Below are 3,545 nucleotides of genomic sequence, written 5' to 3' on the forward strand. Positions count from 1 at the left end.
AGTGCCAAACGGGACTTGTTCTAATTAGTAATGACATCACTGGGCTCTACTCGACGCAAATGGTCAGCTGATGACTAAAGCAATGAAAAATGAAAAGCAACAGTACAAATCGCTATTTATTTTTGTTCTCTTTCATGTAACCGGTTTCGGTTACAATAACAATCATCAGAGTAAGATGTGAAGTGATATAAGGAGCCGGTCTGGGCCCAGTTGGTAAGAAGGTACCTTACGGTATTACACAGCACCGCCGGGCACCGGCTCTATATGTCATCTCATATCTTGATCGGATGATGGTTTTATAACTGGTCACCTCCAGCAGAACAGCATAAATCGCTTCTTGGGACGTTACTGTTTGTTTTTGTATCTAGTACAAGCGCTGAAATTCTAACATGGTACCAACTTTACTTTAGAAGGAATTAGTTTCATATGAGAGGAAGAAGAAACACAGAGCAAGCCTCGAGGCGTGAGCAGTGGGCGGGAAAAATAAGTTGGATGGGTGACGAGGTACTGAGAAGAGTGTGGTAAAAAGAATGAAAGGAATTAAATAGGACTAATAAAAGCAGGGGCTCATAAAAACAGTCTTAGATGAGTACACGGAAGGGAAGGAGAGACGAGGGAGAATAAACAGACAGAAAGAGTTATTATTGGTTGATTAAACGATTGCATAAAAGTTCCTGGAAGCAGTCACATCCATTAAATATCTGGAAGTACGCATAGGAAGCCGTTTAAAGTGGAACGACCACACGTAACTAATCTCAAATAAGGTAGATGCCAGAGTCAAGATTCGTTGGAAGAGTCCTCAGATAGTGTAGTCCACTCACAAAGGAAGTAGCTTACAAACCTCTCTTACGACCAATACATGAATATTGCTCGTCAATCTGGAATCTGTACCAGGTAGGACTGGTAGAAGAAGTAGAGAAGATCCAAAGAAAGGCAGTACGTTTCGTCACAGATTCATCTAGTCAGCACCAAAGCGCCATGGAGATGCATATCAAACTCCAATTGCAGACGCTACAAGAGAGGTTACGTTCCTACAACAGTCAACCAAGATATTGCGAAAACATCATGAAGATAAAATTAGAAAGATTCCAGTTCACAAGGGAGCTTGCCAACAACCGTTCTTCCCTCGAACCACCCGTGAATCGAACAGGGAAAAGGAGTGACAGTGGTACACAAAGTACCTTCCGCCACGCGCCATAGGTAAAAATTCAAATGTAGACGTAGAAGAGAGTCCAGATCCTACAAGATGTCCTGCACGGTACTACGTGCTGTAACGGAACGGAGCAAAAAAAATGAGGAGATAGCCGGTGTCAGGTTTTGTGGTTGCGATGAACATTGGTGTGAGGGCAGTTAATGGAGTGTAAAGACGCCAGCCAGGCTTGACGGGAGTCTGGAGTGAAACAATAGCCCTTTTTAAAAACGTGGGTGGAATGCGACACGGCGAATTCCGGACTGTTGCCAGGCCAGACAAGCCACTGCCCGCTGCACAAGGCAACGACGTGTCCAGCCCGGCACGCCTTAAAAAACAGTGAAGTCTACCAAAATGTGGAGTCGACGAATTGGAGCCCTGTGTTTAAATTGTGTATGTCCTCTTTACTGTGAAAAGCAATCCATGTGTTCAACATACACTCTAAGACGAGGAGGAACAAACAACGACGCTCCACGGAGGAGTTTTTCCGAATGGGAAGGATATCGGTTAATGTGATCTAAATGTACAGTCAAACAAATGATTACAGTTCCAGAATAAGTGGATGATTTATTCAGGAGGAAGAGGTTCACAAATTGAGCAAGTCAATAATGTGTGGGTTCACTCTAGTCCCTATACAACCAGTTATCCGGCGTTGCATAGACTGACAGTTGATGGAGGTCTTCCTAAGAGAGATTGTGCCAAATTCTGTCCAACTGGCGCCTTAAATCTTCAAAATCCCGAGGTAGTTGGAAGGCCCTGCCCTGACTACTCCAAACGTTCTCAATTGGGGAGGGATCTGGTGACCTTGCAGGCCAAGGTAGCCATGAAGACAAGCCGTAGAAACACTCGCCGTGTGCGGGCCGGCATTATCTTGCTGAAATGTAAGCCCAGGATAGCTTGTCAACAAACAAGGTGTAGAATATCGTCGACGTACCACTCTGTTGTAAGGGTGCAGCGGATGACAACCAAACGGGGGTTTTTGTGCTATGAAAAGAAATGGCACCGCAGACCAGCACTCCTGGTTGTCCAGCTGCGGGGCAGGCAATAGTTGGTTTGGTAATCCATCGCTGCCTGGAGCGTCTTCAGACACGTCTTCGCTGGTCATCGAGTTCAGTTCGAAGAGAGACTTATCAGTTAAGACAATTCTACTCCAGTCATGAGATTTCGGGCCGAAATTACCTTGAGACTACTTTTTTCACGCAACACGTTGCACGTTGGCAAACATATTTACTACAGGTAAGTCGATTACACTCTGTTATTGTATAAAGATGGGAACGACTGCCTGCAAGAGATCCTTAAAACTTTCGATGCCCATCACTCTAATAAAGCTTTCACATACAAAGTTGAAGAGAATTGCAAGATTAATTTTTAGATGTTTTTATTTGTAACGATGACAGGCATAAGTTTAACATTTTCAGAAAGCCGATCACTTCTTGATGCAATTATACTCTTTCCATTAGTGTACAGAGAAAAATATAAGATGGCTTTCGTTTACAGTATGATCAGGAGAGCCGTCCGAGGTAGCCGAGCGGTTCTAGGTGCTACAGTCTGGAACCGCGCGACAGCTACGGTCGCAGGTTCGAATCCTGCCTCTGGCATGGATGTGTGTGATGTCCTTAGCTTAGTTAGGTTTTAAGTAGTTCTAAGTTCTAGGAGACTGATGACCTCAGAAGTTAAGTCCCATACTGCTCAGAGCCATTTGAACCATTTTTTGATTAGGAGAATGGTTAAAATCCCACTAGAAGAAAATACATGACCTGAAGCTTATAGCTGTCAATGACAGGTTTCAAACAGGCGTTATCGACTACGTGTACATGATAGTCATGAAGAGAAAATCAAACTTGAAACTTCCTGGCAGATTAAAACTGTGTGCCCGACCGAGACTCGAACTCGGGACCTTTGCCTTTCGCGGGAAAGTGCTCTACCAACTGAGCTACCGAAGCACGACTCACGCCCGGTACTCACAGCTTTACTTCTGCCAGTACCTCGTCTCCTACCTTCCAAACTTTACTGGCGGAAGTAAAGCTGTGAGTACCGGCCGCGAGTCGTGCTTCGGTAGCTCAGTTGGTAGAGCACTTGCCCGTGAAAGGCAAAGGTCCCGAGTTCGAGTCTCGGTCGGGCACACAGTTTTAATCTGCCAGGAAGTTTCATATCAGCGCACACTCCGCTGCAGAGTGAAAATCTCATTCTAAAATCAAACTTGTTCAACAATATCACGCTTCAGTGGGTTACTTAAAAGAAAATAAAAAGTTTTTTGAAGTATTTGCTATCAAGGCGGAGTGGATAGCTCAAATACTCTGGAAGGCAGACGTTTGTGCTGGATTCCGAAACAGTAACACCTTGACTAGAGTACTGA

The 3,545-nt window shown here is 44.6% G+C and overlaps 1 non-coding gene across 1 annotated transcript; it reads left to right on the forward strand.

Moving 5' to 3' along the window:
- The first annotated feature begins 3,237 nt into the window (after positions 1 to 3,237).
- Trnas-uga lies at positions 3,238 to 3,312 on the forward strand. The gene has a single exon. It is a non-coding gene; the product is annotated as a tRNA-Ser (tRNA).
- Positions 3,313 to 3,545: the final 233 nt, after the last annotated feature.

The sequence above is a fragment of the Schistocerca piceifrons genome, chromosome 2, assembly GCF_021461385.2.
Source record: "Schistocerca piceifrons isolate TAMUIC-IGC-003096 chromosome 2, iqSchPice1.1, whole genome shotgun sequence".
NCBI classification, from domain to species: domain Eukaryota; kingdom Metazoa; phylum Arthropoda; class Insecta; order Orthoptera; family Acrididae; genus Schistocerca; species Schistocerca piceifrons.